This window comes from Callorhinus ursinus, unplaced genomic scaffold, assembly GCF_003265705.2.
Source record: "Callorhinus ursinus isolate GAN/ISIS: 27379988/994484 unplaced genomic scaffold, GSC_fseal_2.0 scaffold5, whole genome shotgun sequence".
NCBI lineage: Eukaryota > Metazoa > Chordata > Mammalia > Carnivora > Otariidae > Callorhinus > Callorhinus ursinus.
This window is the reverse complement of record NW_027397067.1, coordinates 46944865-46963096: the sequence shown is the minus strand read 5'-3', so window position 1 is coordinate 46963096 and position 18232 is coordinate 46944865. Positions and strand designations below refer to the sequence as shown.

Below are 18232 nucleotides of genomic sequence, written 5' to 3'. Positions count from 1 at the left end.
AAAACAAAAAAATCACCACGGTAATAATTGCTGCAGGGAATCCACTGATGGAGGCTAAAATTAGCAGGCAAACATTTGAGGAGAAACAGGATATTTGCATTGTCTCAAAGTAGTTTTCTCATCATAATTATTAATTACGAAGAGAAAAAGAATAACTTCACAGTGAGGAAACCCAGCAGACACCACCCTATCCAAGTGATCAAGGTTCCCATCATCAGTATTAAGACACATCGACGCACGTACCCCTGATTATTTTGCACCGAGAAAGGTAGGCTTGCCAAAAATGCATAATTTCAGCTCAACCATGAGAAAACATTGAACCACTTCAAATTAAGCGACGTTCAGCAAAGTAACTGATCAGTGCTTCCAAACTGTCAAGGTCATAATAGGCAAAGAAAGAGAGAGGGGCTATCATAGATCGGCTCCCACTACCCCTGGTGACTAGATGCAGCATGGGATTATCTGGACTGGGGAGTGGAACAGGAAAGGGGCACTTGTGGAAAAACTGGTGAGATCTGAACAAAGTCAGTAGTTGCATTAATATTGCGCTTGTTTTAATTTCTGAATTTTGATCATTGGACCGTGATTATTGCTAGATCTGAGCGTTCAGGGAAGCTGGGGGAAGCAAGTAGGGGAACACTCTGTATTATTTGTGCAACTTTTCTCTAAGTCTAAAATTGTGTCAAAAAAGTGTTTTTTAAGTATGAAGTAATGGGACTGTTGTAGGGCCTCCTGGCATTGTTGAATGGTTTGGTATTATTTCTACTGTGAATTCTATATTGGGGGTGGGGGAGGAAAGATGAGGCACTAGGCCCATTTCTGGGCTCAGGGACTGGAAGTACTGCTCTGGGGCAAATTGACTTTGTCCCTGGAAGGTCACCAGGCAGTTCTGTTCCTCACCCAAACCCATGTTTTCCCGCCTTGGAGACCAAAAGAACCTAGAAACACCTGCTACCGCATCACCACACCCTCTTCCAGGGCGGTTCTCAGGGCTTGGGCCCCTGACCTCCCAGGGTGTGGCCATACTTTATGGTGTCACTAGGGCAATCCCACCAGAATAGACCGTTCAACCTGAATTCCAGAGACAGAGCATGCATGCTTGGGGGCAGGGTCATTTCCTTAGAGTAATAAGAGAACCTGTTTTGCAGGCTGTAATAATTAGATGAGATAGTCTGTGGTACAACATAGGTGGATCTTGAAAACATTATAGGAAGTGAAATAAACCAGACACAAAAGGATAAGTATTGTATGATTCTACTTGTATGAGGTACCTAAAGGAGGCAAATTCATAGTGGCAGAAAAGAATAGGGGTTATTAACAGGGCCTGGGGGAAGGGAGAAATGAGGACTCCTTGCTTAGTGGATACAGAGTTTCTCTTGGGATGGTGAAGTTCTGGAGATGAGTAGCTGTGAGGGTCCTACAACATGATGAATGTATTTACTTCAACTGAATTGTACACTGAGAAATGGTTACAGTGGTGATTTTTGTGTTATCTTACACAATACAAAAAAAATTTTTTTTAAAGATTTTATTTATTTATTTGACATAGCAAGAGAGAGCACAAGCAGGAAGAACAGCAGAGGGAGAAGCAGGCTCCCTGCTGAGCAAGGAGGCCGATGCGGGACTCGATCCCAGGATCCTGGGATCATGACCTGAACCGAAGGCAGATGCTTAACTGACTGAGCTACCCAGGCATCCCTACAAAAAAATTTTTTTAATTAAAAGAATTAGCTGAGATGATAAAAAGCTTCCAGAAAGCCCTGGCCCATGGCGGGCACTCATATACTGTTTGCTTCCTCCCTCACTGAAGTTTTAAAAAAATAGAACTATTACATAGTTGTTCAATGGATTTTTCTTTATAGATTTATTTATTTTAGAGAAAGAGAGAGAGAGTGAGCACACGTGAGTGGGGGGAAGGGCAGAGGGAGAGAGAGAATCTCAAGCAGAGTCCCCACTGAGTGCGGAGCCCCACGTGGGGCTCGAGCCCATGACCCTGAGATCACCAGCTAAGCCCAAGTCAAGAGTTGGACACTCAACTGACTGTACCACCCACACGCCTCTCAATGTGATTTTTTTACCATGGCGGCCACATATGATTTTTACAATTAACCACATTCTTCACTCCACGATGGCCTGGTTTTCAACATTTATTTTTTACTCTAGGCAACATTAAGACTGCATGAGGAATTTTTTTTTTTAAATAGTAAGTTTGAATGTCCTATAAGAACATTTCTGTCTACAATAAAAAGTAAAAGGAAATTGACTATGGGCCTCACAGTGCTGCTAGGAGGACACGTGGCCACGGCCGTTTGTGCAACTTTACCAATATGTTTGCAGCTATACTGCAAGCCTATTGCTTGCTTAAATCGAGTTCCTTCTCAGATTTGCCCAATCACTTCTAACCCTCTCCCCACCTCCACTGCCACGAGCACTGTCACCCCTTCCAACCACAGACACCTGAACCACCCTGGGAGATAGTTTCATACCTGGACTCTCACTAGATTTGGCATTGCTCATGTGGCCATCACAGCTGAACTTGAAAATCACGCCTAGAGTTAGTGTCCTGACATCTTCCTGCCGAGGAGCGTGTGGCCAGCCTCTGCTAATACGCTGACGCCCAGCTGGCATTCCATTGCTCTTATCACTCAGCCCTGTTTTCTGACCAGGTGAGACTTTAACGCTCAGCCTTTTTGTGAAATGAGGCTTACGGTGCAGGGTCCTGGCCTTGGACGCCAGGGTGAGGCACTGTCTTGCAGAATAGTTGTTTTATGGTTTTCTGTGGTGGAAAATTGTATTGTTCCACATTTTAGCTTTGGTTTTGTAATCACTGATTATATAATGAATTCTGATTCTGTGCCTGCAAAATCCGTCTGCCCTGTTAAAGACACAGGAGACACTACAGCTGCTTTAGAACACGCAGACATGGGACTCTGCGTTCGAGCCTTCCACCCCTCCACCCTCCCTGTTAATCTCATGAAAGATCGGTCCCACACTGTACTACAGTCTGGGGGAGTGGGATGGCAGTGGCACAGCATGACACCTCTTTCACTTTTGCACAAAGAGTAGCAGATTCCAGAACTATTTGAAACGTGCTGTTTTCAAAGACACACTACCTTTAGCTGGGCTCACTCAACCTGCCTCAGTCGTCTCCTGAAAGCCTTGACTTCAAGATGAGAGTTGCCAGGTAAAATACACAACTCCCAGTTAAAAATTCCAATTGCAGATAAACAATGAATCCTTTTTTAGTGTAAGTATGTCCCAGATACTGCGTGGGACATACTTACGCTAAAAAATTATTAATTATTTATCTGAAATTCAAATTTAGCTAGGCATCCTCTTACTTATATTTGCTAAATCTGGCAACCCTACTTGAGACCAGACTCTCGTCATTGTCCTCTCCTCTAGGTCTGTCCTTGTGGGACTCTGATAATTCTCATTCTGCCAAGAAGCCTGAGACAGAATGAGGCAAAGGAAGGATCTTAATCACACTTGGCTTTTTGTTCTTATCTAGCTCCAAGTGTCACAGATCTGCCTTAAATTCATAAATAAATTAAAACCTTTCATTTGGACGGCTGAGGTTTAGTTCATTTTTATCATGAAACTTCAGCAAGATTGGAATCCATTGAGAAGGAAGACGGTGTGAAGAGGAAAGAGTGATCTAGGGATCAAGAGACCTGGTCAGTTACCCAGGCAAGCCAAACCTTAAAGGGTTCATTTCAATGACCTCTAAAGTCCCTTCTAGGGCTCAAAATCTTATGACTCTAGCTTCAGAAGGTCTGAAACTGCCGAAGTATGTTACTGAAATCACAAGCATAGATGGAAACATTCTTAAACATCAGGAAGTTTTTATTTATGCTGAAAATTTTTAATAAGTTGCTTATCAAATATCCATCTGAGAAGAATACAAATCTTGACATCCTCAGAACTCTTGCCATTCCATTAAATATTTTGTGCAAACTTTTTACTTAATTGGTATTCAGGAACAAGATTTGCCTGTCAGAATACTCTTAATAGAATTTTCCACATGTCTCATGTTCTTAAGTGATTTTGGTAAAACCCAACAATCTAAATCGAAGCTTTAAACATGGACTCAAGTCATTAGTAGTTACTACAAGGAGAGATCAATATGATCTTGTTAGAAGAAAGATATATAATGGAAACATTTTTTTTAAAGATTTTATTTATTTATTTGAGAGAGAGAGAGAGAACACGAGCAGGGGGAGGGGCAGAGGGAGAGGGAGAAGCAGACTCCCACTGAGCAGGAAACCCTTGTGGGGTTCCATCCCAGGACCCTGAGATCATGACCTGTGCTGAAGGCAGACACTTAACCAACTGAGCCACCCAGGCGCCCCTAATGGAAACATTCTTAATGTAGGCCCAAAATACATGCTAAGGAAAAAGGCACTTAGGTGAGCCTATGATTCATTCTTCCCAAGCAGATTCAACAAACATATTGATCACATGGTCCATCCCACACACTCCTCTGGCTTCCCCCTCCATTTGTATGTTTATAGCTTCCAAATCTCCATGTCCACATTTCTCCTAAGTTTCAGAACTAAATTTCCAACACCCTGCTAGAAATCTCCACCTAGATGTTCCACAGGCACCTCAAACTCAGTAAATCCAAAATAAATTCCTATTCACCCCACCACCTGCTCTGTAGATATCCTCAAACTTGGTTAGTGGTATTGTTATCCACTGTGGTTGTTAGCACAATTAGCTAGAAATCTGGTAATTACCTCCACCCTGAGGCAATAGGGTACCAGTCCACTCAATTCTGTCTTCTCGATGTCTCTGGAATCTCTGGCCCCTAGATCCGTTCCAAGGCTATGGTCTAGTTCAAGCCCTCTCATCCAGACTGCTGCGGGTGGTCGTCCTCAGAGTCTTTCCCACCCATCTGCACAGGGGCAGAGTGGTAGTTCTCACATATGGCTCCAACCATCCTGTCCTCATGTGGCCCTGCCCATGACAGCTGTCCACTGCTTGGAGAAGACCATCCCAACTCTCACGTGGCAAATGTGGCCTTTTGACTTCTGACCACAGCTGACTACTCCAACTTCATCTCCTTCCTCACATCTCTAACACCCAGCAGTGCATCATTTCCCCAGACCCGTATCTTCTTCCTCGCTTGCCTATACTCATCCCTTTATGGAAATATTCCAACCTCATCTTCTCCTAGGCAAATGCCTACCCATCCTTCTTGACATTGTTCAAGCGTTACCTCTGGGCAGGCTTCTCAGCCTAGTCCCCCTCCTTACTCCACCACAGGTCCTGTTAATGACTCCTCCCCCTATGAGGCCTCAGCACATTGTTTATACCTTAATTGTACTGCTAACTCTTTGCATTACAATTAGCTACTTTTCATCTGCTTCCTCTGCTAAACTAAGAACCCTTTGAAGATGGGGCCTGGGTTTATTTGGCTTTGCATCCCTAAAATCTAGCAAAAGGCCCAGTATGAGGCAAGTGCTCCATAAACATTATTTTGGGGGGTGGGGGATGGATAAATGAAATAAAAAAGGAAGTGGCATTTTTAGATAGGTAATGTCCTAAGTGCTTTATCTCATTTCTTTCCTGTAACAACTCTGTGGAGAAAGATACTACTATTACCTCCGTTTTATAGATTAAGAAACCAAGAATTTAAGTTACTTGCCAAGTCCACATAGTTAATAAGTGATATAGTCCACACATGGCTTTTGTCCCTCCAGAATCTTTCCATTCTCAACTATGTGGGGGTATTAATGAGCAGAGGAGAGGTCAAATGTCAAGAAGCCTTAAGAGGCACTATAAGGAGTAGGGATATTCTACAGGCTGGGTAATCTGTTTCTCAATTCTTAGAAACTCATTACTAATTAAATGTTCTGTAAATATTTAACCCCAGGCTTCCCGGTTTTTATTTTTTTGCTTTTTTTTTTTTTTTTTTTTTTTATTCATTTGAGACGCAGCGATACAGAGAGAGAGAGAGCATGAGCAGGGGGAGAGGCAGAGGGAGAGGGAGAAGCAAGCTCCCTGCTGAGCCAGGAGCCCAATGCGGGGCTTGATCCCAGGACCCCAGGATCATGACTTGAGCTGAAGGCAGATGCTTAACCATCTGAGCCACCCAGGCGCCCCTTTATTTTTTTGCTTTTTACATTTTTTTATTGTGATGAAATATTTGCTATTACAGAAAGAGTGCGAAAACATGTATGCTTTCAGAATAATTATGACGTGTAACTTCCACCCATGTCCAGAAGTAGAATTGGCCTGGCCCCTCTTGTCTCTCTTCCTGACCACTGGAGGAGCCACCATCCTGACTTCTGTGATAATCATTTCCTTGCTTTTATTTGTTGCTTTGTCACATTGATAAATATAGATTAGATATAGATATGTAGTATATCTTTCAGTAGTTTCCTATTGCTGCCATAACAAATTACTACAAATTTAGTAGCTTAAAATCATCTTACAGTTCTAGGAGTCAGAGGTTTAGGGGTCTGCAGGACTGTGTTCCTTCTAGAGGCTCTAGAGGAGAATCTGTTATCTTGCCTTTTCTTGCTTCTAGAGTTTGCCTGCATTCCTTGACTTGTGGCCCCTTCCTCCATCCTCAAAGTCAGCAGCAAGGCATCTTGTCTCCTCTCTGCCCTCTGCTTCTCTTCTCTCTACGACTCTGACTCTCCTATCTCCCTCGTAAAAAGGACCCCTGTGATTGCACTGGGCTCAACTGGATAATCCAGAATAATCTGAAGATTCTTAACTTAGTCACATTTGCGAAGTTCCTCTTGCCATGTAAGTTAACATGTTTTTAGGTTCCAGGGATTAGGATATGGATATCTTTGGGGGCCATTATTCCGCTTGTCACAAGCGGCCCTTTTATATAATTTCCTTCAGTTATGTCTTTTTTTAACTTTATATGTATGGACTCATATGGTATATACTCTTTTGTTCAGTAATCCATTTATATTTAATGTAATTATTTATATATTGGGATTTAAAACTGCCATCTCATTTATATTTGTCCCATTTATTATGTGTTGTCTTTTCTTCCTTGTGTTCTTGGATTGGTAAAAAAACAAAAACAACAACAACAACAAAACCCTAAAAATTATTCCATTCTTTTCCTTCTACTAGTTTGAAAATTATATACCTTTGGTGATTATCCAAGAAATTAATATATATCCTTAACTTAAAGTCTGAAAATAATCAATACCTTTACCCTTCTCCCACATAATTTAAAGACCATAAAACATTTTAATTCCATTTACCCTCCCTGACATGTTATTGTTCTCAGATATTTTAATTCTCTCTTGTTTTTATTGTTGTAAGTTTTGTCCTTCCGGACATTATTATCTGTAGGTTTACCATTTTCTTTGCTCTTTCCTTCTTCTTCTATTTCAAGTCTTCCTTGTGAGATCACCTTCACTCTATTCATTCTACCTAAAGGAAAGTTTGTGAATTCAAATGTGCTTGTGGCAAACTCTCTCAGCTTTGATCTGTCTAAAAATGACTTTATTTTGACCTTATTTCTAAGATATTTTACTGGGTATAGAATTCTAGATTGGCAGTTATTTACATACATTGATGATTTCATTCCACTCACTTCTGGCTTCCTTTGTTACTTCCTTTGTGACAATTAAGAATTCAATTATTGTCTAGTTGCCACTACTTTGAAGATTATCTTTTTCTCTGGTTGATTTTAGGATCTTGTTTGTCTTTGTTTTTTTTTAAGTTTCATGATGAATCTAGGTGTAGATTTCATTTTATTTTTTATGCTCATAATTCTTGTATCTGTGGATTGATATCTTTGATCAGTTCTGAAAAGCCCTGAGCCATTATCTCTTTAATGTTATCTTTTCCTAAGCCCTCCTCTCCTCTCCTTTTAGGGGTCTGATTAAATGAGTGCTACATCTTTTCATTCTGTTCTCCATGTCTCCTAACCTCTCTTTTTTATTTGCTTTGTTGTGTCTCTGAACTATCCTCTGAGTAATTTCTTCTGATCCATATTTTAGTTTTCTAATTCTATCTTCAGTTGTGTCTAAACTCTTTGAGCATGTCTACTGAGCTTTTAACTTTGGTTATTATATTTTATATTTTGAGTTCTACTTATTTCTTTTTCAAATCTGCTAGGTCACTTTTTGTTGTTTCCTTTTCTGTACATATAGTTTCCTTTTTTTTTTTTTAATTTAGTAAGCATAGCTGGTTTTATTGATTCTGTCTAGTAATTTCAAAATCTGAAGTCTTTGGAGGTCTCTTTTTATCCAGTTCTTATTCTTTATGATTTATTCTTGTAGGCTCAGCTATCTTTGAGTATATGCTGCTCATGTCTTTGAAAATTTATTTCCGGGGGGGATTCTTTGAAGCCTAGGATGACACAAATTTTCTCCAGAAAAAACTTTCATTTGCCTCTGCTAGGCACACAGGGGCACTTTAAACTAAATTATTTTAAACTAAATTTACAACTTGAGAGGGTTTTATGATTCTTTTTTGTTTCTATTTATTTATTAATCACCAAAGAGATATGGACTTGGAAGCTGTGAAAGTACAAACTTGCAGTTATAACTTGTCAGAGCAGGTTCCTACCATTATCAGCTGTCCTGCTTTGCTCATCATAAGGACAACTTGTCCTGTAATCTCCTGGGCCTGAGGGGAGAGGTACATTTACTCTTAGTTTCACCCTGACCCTGAGGGTTTGACCCATATTAGTGAGGGGAAGGGCAGGCCCTGAGCTTTAATTCTGTCTCCTTGAGAAGCTCTTAGAACCTAAGTTCAAGTTTGCCTCCATTGGCAAATGCCCTTACTTCAAAAATAGCTTTAGGGTGCCACTTAACTTTCAGAGATCATGTTTCCCTTTGGTTTTAGACTTGAGTTTCTTACTTACATGCCAGATCTTAACTTGTTTTTAAGAAGTTAAAAAAAATTTTTTTTTTTTTAGTCAGCAGTTTTGGTTGTTTCTGGTGGGAGATTGGTTGGATCCCTTTCCTGTCTTATTCCTGCAACTGAAGTCCTTCCCTGATCTTCCTAGGCTTGGTTGAACTGCACACTTAGAAACTAAAAAACCAACATGACCTGCTCTAAGTTAACATATGGAAAAGCAGCCATATGTTTTTTAATTCTTCTATACTTCAGGAAAAGAATCATTGCAAGATTCCCTTAAATAGACTGTAAAAACTGAATTACATAAAACTCTTCAGGGACATATTTAAAATTTTCTAAGAAATGTTTTCCAAAAAAATTAAATTTTCTAACGACTATTAAATTATTTTAAAATTGCAACACTTTACCCAAAATTACTTTTCCAGCAAACTCAACCACCCAAGAATCCATGACTAAATATAAAATGACTACATAGTCCAGTTAGATGGCAACAAGTTCATTACTTTATTTACTGTACTTTATTCATCAGAAAGTCCTCAAGGCTTCATTCAGTGTTGACTAACTTTTATTTCATACACAGTTCAAAGAAACCTCATCCTCTGGTTTTCTAGCCCATAAACCCTTAGAGCAATAACTTGAAAGAAAACATGCATTTTGAAAGGTGGGTTCTTTATAAGAGCCAGGAATGGCGTCTGACAGCTCCATGAGTGGAGAATAGACAGGACAATAAAAATATGTCCAAAAACTCAAGAAGAGGCACAGTGGAGACATTTAGCCCAACATACAACAACAGCTCATGGGATGCTCATTGCACTTCTTCACGGCTTTGTGAAACAACATCGATGCCCTTGGTGCTGATCCTGTGGCAGCATCAAACCAGTGAAGCTGTTTCTGAAAGCAGAGAGGGATAGGATTCTTTAATACATTTTCTATACTTATAAGGAATTAAAGTTAAAAATTACCTTTATGGTAAAATTTTTTTTTCTGATTTGGAGACACTAACAGTGTCTGATAAATATGTATTTCCATATTATAGCCTCTTAAAATCTAACTTCCCTCTGAGACTGACTCCAGAAAATTCAGAGCTGATTAACACCCTAAAGGTACCTTTCAGTCCTTTAGCCTTCAATCTAGGAGTTAAGAGAAGGGGTATTTTTCTCCGTATCATTGAGTTCTAAAATAGGAACTTCAGAGAAAACAAGCGTAGTGGTCATGTTTGAGAGAAAGAGATAGGGAGTGTCTGGCTCTACTTCAGAGCAGCTCCACTTTGGGCAGCTTATGGAGATACACAAAAGAGGACTTTATCAGAACAAAATGGAAATTTCAAGATTGGTAAGTGACAGATAATAATCGGGGTTCACAGGTGCTTATAGAAGGAAGGGGAAGTGAAGGGAGTCAGAGGAAGAAAATGCTCCCAGATGGTCTTGCTTTTGTTTATCCCCCTTTTAGCACAAAGATTGCTGCCCTTGCCTCCTAATGCTGAAGGCAGGGCTCTCCACTTACACATTGATTTTGGATCCAACTGAAATCCCTATTTCTGAGGTATGTTAGAATCATGACTTAAAAGGTTTCAAACTTGGCTGATCCCATGAGATGAGAGTCTGAGTTTAGTATCATTCTCATTATTGTATCATGGGTATCATTCTAGAGTCTCAGAAGCTGGAAAACCCAGACACCTGCTTTTTGTGAGATGCTGGCTACTCATATCCTTCCAATGTCATTCTCTGTGTTTTCCCTTAGTATTTGTCATATCACCTTGACTTTTTAAGTACTTAATTTATATTTCTGAGTTTTCTTTTCTTTTTTTTCTTTTTTTTTATTTCACGAAGGGAGTTAACAACTGAACTGCAGGAGAAAGGAACTTGCATTTTGTTCAGCATTGGCAAATAGGTTTCATTTTGTAAGCCAATTCTGGTCGATTTAATGCAAAGCCATGTTTTGAAGAACATTGAAATTGCTTCCAGGTCCAAGAAGGAAGAGGTCTAAGATCCATTAGCAATGTCTGCCCCAACACCAGGACAGGCAGTGTGGCATGCCTGTCAAAAATTTTTTATCCTTCGCTTAATTTAAGAAATACTCATTGAATGTAAAGTGCATGTTCTTTCTTTCTTTACCAAATATCGATATTTTTTGTTTTCAATAAAGGAGACCTTGTTCCTGACTTTACAAAGTTATAATGAATGGCAGACACATGAACAAACAACCAAAATACAGTGTGAAATATGCAATAATGAAAGTGTACATGAGATCCAGAGGAGAGAGAGGAAGAAGTGAGTTGGGGGCATCAGGGGAGAGGTCTAAAGGAAGGTCAGATGTCAGCAATTTCAGAAACCTGGATGGCCTCAGTTTTGGTCTGGATCTATCCCTTCTCACCTCAGCCACTTCCAAAGGGCAGAACACCAGTATAGCGCCCCTTTCTAGGCAGGTTTCCTATAGGCATTCTGCTAAGTAGCTCTATAGCTCTTCTCTCGGTCATCCACAGCCTTCATGTCCTTATCAGTGAATGCTGGTTGAAGGCCACAAGGGTATAGACTACTGCCCTATGGGCATCTGGACGAGTCAAGGTAGAACTGCACAGAGAGCACCCCAATGGGCTCAGGCTGTTAAAGTACACATGCTAACAATGACAGGAGTGACCCATAGCCAAGAACAATTAACTTTATTATTTTTAATTTTTTATTGAAGTATAATTAACATACAGTGTTATATTAGTTTCAGGTGTACAACATATTGATTCAATGATTCTATACATTGCTCACTGCAATGTGTCATCACCATCTGTCACCATACAATGTTATTACAATAGTATTGACTATGTTCCCTGTGCTGTACTTTTCACCTCTGTGACTTCTTTATTTTATACCTGGAAGTTTGTACCTCTTACTCCCCTTTACCTCTTTCGCCCATCCCTCTACCCACCTCCCCTCTGACAACCCCAGTTTGTTCTCTGTATTTTTTTTTTTAAGATTTTACTTATTTATTTGAGAAAGAGAGCAGGGGGAGGAGCAGGGGGGAGGGAGAGGGAGGAGAAAGAATCCCAAGCAGACTCTGCACTGAGCGTGGAGCCCAACACAGCGTTCGATCCCATGACCCCGAGATCACAACCTGGGCCTAAACCAAGAACCAGACACTCAACTGACTGAGCCAACCCGGCACCCTCTTCTCTGTATTTAAGGGTCTTTTGTTCACTTGTTTGTTTTGTTTTGCTTTTTGATTCCACATATAGGTAAAATCATATGGGAGTTGTCTTTCTCTGGCACTTGACATAACAATACCTTGTGGGTCCCTCCGTGTTGTTGCAAATGGCAACATCTCATTCCTTTTTATGGTTGAGTAATATTTCATCACACACACACACACACACACACACACACACACACACACACACCTCCTTTATCCATTCACAAGAGAATTATTTTTAAAAGACACCAGCTTTGTGAGTAGTGCCAGGAAGATCAAAATCCACAGTAATATGAGGTTTATGAAAAATGCTAAGCAAAAAGGATTTTACAATCTATGTTTAGACTAAAACAACCAGCCAGGTAAGACTTTGATCAATTCTTGGGAGAGATACTTAATGCTAACATGTATAGGAACATAAGAACATTATAAGAAAAATCATAATTACCAAATAACTTTCCATAATTTTCCACTATGTAAGGTGTCTCTAAAAGGTGGTACATCAGAATGCTTTTGTTAAAATGTATATTCCCAGCTCGTATCTCAGATGTACTAATCCTAAATCTCTGAGAGCAGGCTGTGAATGTGTATTTCTAACAGGCTCTGCTTCCTCCAAGTGATTGTGATGTGCTCTAAAGATTTAAACCACTACGCTTAAGGACAAAACAACAACAGTTATAAGGAAATGAAGTCCAAGATAAATGAGGAGATGATAAGAGAGTACCAGCTGCCTCAAATGAGTTTAATTCTGCAAATCTTTTGAAATACATCTAAGACAATAAAATAAATTGCAGATGTGATCATACAAACACCAACATCTATCTTTAAGCGGTCCTGGAAATGGCATGATCACCGGAAGCTTGGAGACAGGCAAATATTTGTTACCATTACATGGCAAAAAGGGGGATTTAAGAAAATGTAAAATTGTTGGGTTTGTATGGATTCCCATCAAAACTTTGGAAAGAGTTAACGAAGTGTTTGTAAGCACTTAAAAATGCAGTGTTGATCATTAAGAGCCAGCCTGGAGTTACTACAAACAAATCTATATGTGTCTTTTCTTTTTAGCTGCATCAACTCCTTGTTGAAAATAGTCAAGTTATAAATTATAAAAAAAAAAAACTATACATACTAAATTGGCCTCATTTTTTCTTTCTTTTTTTTTGGATAATTCTGCTAGAACAGTGGAATGATAAAGTTAATTTATGTTGAGTTTTTCCTAGGCATTTGACAAAGTGTCTCATGATATGCATTGGGCAAAATGGAGAAATCTGAAAAAACTGATAGAACTATTATTATTTATTGAGAGCTTACTATATGTCAGGAACTATGTTAAGCATTTTGTGAGTATTAATTCATTTAATCCTCAACCCATCCCTATAAAGTAAAATCAAGTGTCCCATTTTACAGATGAGGAAACTAAGCAGAGATTCATCAGGTAATTTGCCCAGGGTCATATAGCTAGGGTTGGAGGGGTCTACTCTGAGATCAAAGCTTGGGTGCCTAAAAACTGCACTATATTTCAGAACGATGGACTCACAGCTGGGTAAAATGCCTATACAGAAAGAGCTCTTCTGTAGATTCATGCCAACCCGAGAGAATCACTAATGCCTGCCATGAGCCTACAAAATTGCACCAGACTTGCTCAACATTTTCATTAGCAACTTGGATAAAGTATAGAAGTTGGGCTTATCAAATTTACAGATGGCAGAAAGCTGGGGGGGGGGGGGAGAGCTAAAATTCCAAAAAAGAGAACATAATTTTAAAAAATGTTTTGACAGATGAGAATAACAGGCCAGAGCCAAGAAGATGAAATTTAATAAGGACCGTGGTAAAATCCTATTACTCTGGTTACACAATTAAGTACAATTAGGAACACCCTGCTTAAGAGCATAAGACAAAATGTAGAAACCTAGGAGATTCATTGGATCCATTGATATAGTCAGTCTCCTATAGATTGAGATCAAAACGAGAATTATGCAACAACAGCAAAATGACCTCCTGTACGTCTCCACCTGGCTCCCTGACCTATACCTCTCCAAAGCTGAAGCTACCCTATTTCATCCAATCTGAGATGCCATTGATTGTAAGATGCACCAGGGCTTAGTACCGCCGAGAAAGAGGGAGGGAATGCCATCAAAAAAACTAGGACACAATACTTTCATATCACTTAGCATTTTTATTTTATAATAATTGAAAGAACTTTTTGAACTTTAATAGCTCTTTGAGGAAGATGTGGTGGTTGTTGCAGATCCTGACTCGCAGCTGTTGGCTCTTGCCCAGGAACAGGCTTCTAAGGAGGTTTTTAAGGACACCAGAAAGAAACCCATGGAGCCAGAGAGGAGGGGTTTACCACGCTAGAGTCACACTAACCAGCCACAATGGAAAAGCCCTGCAGACCATGTCAGTGGACTTGATTGGAGGCACAAAGGAAAAGAACCTCAAAGTGAAAGGACTTAGTCTTCCACCAAGATTCTTAGAATCACTACAAGAAAAATCTTTCATGGGGCATGTTCTAGGGCTTGGGATTATTTCCAGATGAGAATCCACAGGCAATCATGGATTTGGCCATTTCTTCCAAGATTGTTCAGCAGATTATTTCCATCAGTATCGAGCCAGGAGTGCAGGTTGGAGTCACTATTGCTGATGCTTAAATTAGCTTTTTAAATTAATTGATTATGAGTTACTAAAAAAAAACTTCGACAGATCCTATCACATCAATTGTGCATAGTACAGAAGGAATATGTAAGAGAAACAAATAGGTTAAAGTATTCCCCCAGATGTCTCACTTGGAGTCCAATCTTCTGAAACGCATTTCACTTCAAAGTTGGGTATGTATGTATGTATGTATGTCTTGTTTTTCCAAGCACAATTGTCCTCTGTGCCACCAGGAGTGTCAGTTATGCAAATTTTAAAAAATTTTTTAATGATTTTATCTATTTGAGAGAGAGAGTGCACACATGAATGGGGGGAGGGGCAGAGAGAGAGTGGGAGAGGGAGAAGCAGACTCCCTGCTGAGCAGGGAGCCCAATGAGGGGCTCAATCCCAGGACCCTGAGATCATGACCTGAGCCAAAGTCAGATGCTTAACTTGCTGAACCACGCAGGCGCCCTTATGCAGGGTTTATTTAAACAGTACTTCCAAGGATTTTCTTCCAAGCCAATGACTCCACTCTCTACCCCAAGTTTTAATACAGGTCCTTTCTTGGTCTTTTTAGAAGGTGTCAACAGAGGATTTCAGAAAACAACCAGGATTTTTCTACTTCCTGAAATGGTCCTTAAATTGTCTATTGAATGAAAAGTTGATGAGTTGCTGTTGTCCGTTTGTGCAGTTAGAAACCTCAAGCAGGTTGGTACATGGGCAGGCAGCCACTGCTACATCTTGTCTGTTGCCTGGCCAGCAGCAATTATAAGATACCATTGTTCAGAAGATGAATCTTAATTTCAGAGATGTTAAATGTGAAAAGATGTGTATCTAGGGATCAATATATTTCTGTAATTATGCGTTACCTGCAGGTTGGACCCCATTCAAACTTTGGGATCTGTGCTGTCCCATGACAAGGGAAGTTCAAGGGACTCTTACATTCACGGATTTAATAGTCACAGTTCTGTCTTGTCTGGTGTAACTTAATCTAATAACCCATAATTTTGCTAAGAGAAGAATGTGAATCCTCGGCTTTCTAGGCAGGGGCATGAGTTAGGCAGCTGGAGAGTGACTTTGGCTAACTGACAATCAGTAGCCCACCTCAATGTGTCTTCCCAGTCCTTTACACCTCATGGAACGGGCAGTAGTCATCACATACTCGACAACAATCTTTCCTAGAATGTGTGGTGATGAAGTTGGGGATTTCCAGACAACAGGATGCCTCTTTTATAAATATTCTAGTGAAGAGCATATATATTGAACTCAGGCTGAGTTGGGTTCTATTCTGACACTTACTAGATGTATGATCTTGGCCAAGCTCACCTTGCTAAGCTTCAACATTCCTGTTGGTATAGTACTCCATTGGTATGATAATGATTATCACTATTAAATATGATAATGTATATAAAATGCTGAACACCATGCCTGACACATACAGTGAATGAACAATAAATGGTGTACCAGAATGAATTTCAGATGGATCAAAGATTTAAATGTAAAAAATGAAATAATAAAAATAGCTGAAGATGATATGGGAGATTGTTTTTATGTGAGAATGGAGAAGGCTTTTCTAAATATGATATATGTGAAGAAGGAGGAGAAAGAGAAGAAAAAAAGCCCAAAATGAGAAGATGGATACCTTTGACTACTCAAACACCAAAACGTTCTATGTAGAAAAATATACCATAAACCCAGTAGACAGCCGAATGACCACCTGGAAAAAAAGCAGTTGTACCATATAACAGAAAGGGTTAATTTCCTTAAAATATAAAGATCTTCTAGAAACCAACAAGGAAAACACCCTTAGACTAATTGGAAGTTTTGCAAAGGATATTTAAAAGAAATATAAATTGCTCTTATACACATAAAAAGATGCTTAAAATCATAAGAAAAGAAATTAAGTAGATAAATAAAAACTCCAACAAGCTATTTGGCTTCTGCTCCCTTCCTCCAACAATGTGTTATACCCACTTGCTGGGACCTCTGCCCACTAACAAGGGTAGGTTCAGGTTCTTCCTCACCCTGCTGCTCTTCACCTTGGACTCCCTCTCTTTTTTTTTTTTTTTTTAAAGATTTTATTTATTTATTTGAGAGAGAGAGAAGGAGAGACAGCATGAGGGGGAGGAGAGTCAGAGGGAGAAGCAGACTCCCTGCTGAGCAGGGAGCCTGATGCAGGACTCGATCCCGGGACTCCAGGATCATGACCTGAGCCGAAGGCAGTCGCTTAACGAACTGAGCCACCCAGGCGCCCCTGGACTCCCTCTCTTGCCTCCTTCTAGGAACCCCTACTGAATGTAAGCCCATTGAGGAAGGAAAGGCTTGCCCCTCCCCTGGCCCCAGGACTTCCCCTTAGCTTCCAGGTTCTGAAGATGCTAGACTGGCTCTCCCCAGTGAGGACGGAGCTCTAACTAGGATAGAGCTTAGAAACATGTTTTGTTTTGTTTTTACGTAGTACTGAGTCCATATTCAGGGAGTAATACTCTGGAATATTCTGCACTGATTCAACCCACATTCCTTTCTTAGATAAAGGGCCGTGCATTGAAAGGAGGACAGCCACCTGGGGGGTAGGTATTGAAACTATGTCATTCAGGAAGCAGATGAAGGAACTGAGGATGTGAGGTTTTTGGGGAAAGTACTGGAAGGAAGCACAGCTGTCCTAGAGCAGGTGAGGGGCTGTCTGTCCTAGGAGGTGGGTTAGGCTTGCCGAGTACTGAAAGCAGAACTCAGGGCAAAGGGTAGAAGCCATGGGAGAAGATTCACTAAACTTCAGAACAATCAGAGCTTGCTAAAAATGGAATGAATACCTTAAAAGGGAACGACCTTTCTGTAGCTAGACATATACAAGCAAATGGTGGATGACAGACTTTAAGGGAGAAAATCCTTTTCAGAGAGGCTACCACTGGCCAACCTAAGATCTCTCTGTCGGTCTGTCTCTGTCTCTCTCGCGTGCGCACACACGCCATTCTTTGTTTCCCCTTGTTTACTGTCAATCTTCTCAAACTAGAATGGAACCTTTTGGAGATGAGGTATTTGGCCCATTCTCTTCATTGCTGCTACATCCCCATGATTTAGGACATGCTTGGCCCATAGCAGGCATTCATCGCTGAATGAATGAATGATCAGGGGTCATTGTAAGAGACTCTGCCTGGGGTGAGTAGTGGGTCTGATTATCTCTGGGTGCTTCCCAGCTCTAGAATCTTAAGAGTTTATAAGTCCTATGAAGTGTGCCCTGTGGCCCCAGACATTTGGAGCCACCTTGGCTGGAGAAGCATGTGACTGAGAAGATCATCAAGGCCATGTGTGCGGATTTCTAAATAGGTGCAGAATGCATGTGGCCAGTGCAGAGGAGGGACAAGCTGACTGTTGCGGGGGGCTGGGGAGGGGGCTTCCGCGAAGGGAAGGATTTGAGACATGAGCTACAGAGAGGCAGACTTGGGTTTTGGTGGGAACCTCAACCTTTGAGCAAGTTACTTAATATCTCTGAGGCTCAGTTTCCTCATTTATAAAAACCTCACAGGGTCATTGTGAAAATGAAATATGGCTCACTGGGCTCTGGCCAGTCACAGAA

The 18232-nt window shown here is 40.4% G+C and overlaps 1 long non-coding RNA gene across 2 annotated transcripts in view; it reads left to right on the top strand.

Moving 5' to 3' along the window:
- The window catches only part of LOC141372823 (uncharacterized), an 81654-nt gene extending 66248 nt beyond the window's left edge, over positions 1-15406 (top strand). The window contains exon 3 of one of the 2 annotated variants that reach the window (XR_012378283.1): positions 15239-15406. This is a non-coding gene — a long non-coding RNA (uncharacterized lncRNA). The remainder of the gene's footprint in view (positions 1-15238) is intronic. The other variant, XR_012378284.1, reaches the window with a different exon arrangement.
- The last annotated feature ends 2826 nt before the right edge of the window (positions 15407-18232 follow it).